Source organism: Bos grunniens, chromosome 22 (assembly GCF_055505025.1).
Source record: "Bos grunniens cultivar Pamir isolate PY7600 chromosome 22, Bosgru_T2T1.0, whole genome shotgun sequence".
Classification (NCBI taxonomy): domain Eukaryota; kingdom Metazoa; phylum Chordata; class Mammalia; order Artiodactyla; family Bovidae; genus Bos; species Bos grunniens.
The window spans coordinates 7,618,869-7,619,267 of record NC_141186.1 but is presented as its reverse complement, the minus strand read 5'-3'; the positions used below and the strand labels follow the sequence as shown (position 1 = coordinate 7,619,267).

Genomic DNA, 399 nt, shown 5'->3' with positions numbered 1-399 from the left:
TATGCTTTAGTATACTGTATTGGTGTTTTTCTTTCTGGCTCACTTCACTCTGTATAATCGGCTCCAGTTTCATCCACCTCATTAGAACTGATTCAAATGCATTCTTTTTAATGGCTGAGTAAAACTCCATTGTGTATATGTACCACAGCTTTCTTATCCATTCATCTGCTGATGGACATCTAGGTTGCTTCCATGTCCTGGCTATTATAAACAGTGCTGTGATGAACATTGGGGTACACATGTCTCTTTCAATTCTGTAAACCCACCTTAAAAAGGGTTTCCGTCACAAGAGGCACACGTAGGACAGCTCTTGTTCTTTGCAGAATCAACATCAAGAGATTTTGGAAGTATAATTTTTTGGTTCTTGGGTAGCTGGTGATTGTTGGTCCTGGCACCCTT

General features: G+C 40.1%; 1 non-coding gene across 1 annotated transcript; it reads left to right on the top strand.

Annotated features, from left to right (window-relative positions):
- The first annotated feature begins 269 nt into the window (after positions 1 to 269).
- LOC147347983 (U11 spliceosomal RNA) lies at positions 270 to 399 on the top strand. The gene has a single exon (XR_015152040.1). It is a non-coding gene; the product is annotated as a U11 spliceosomal RNA (small nuclear RNA).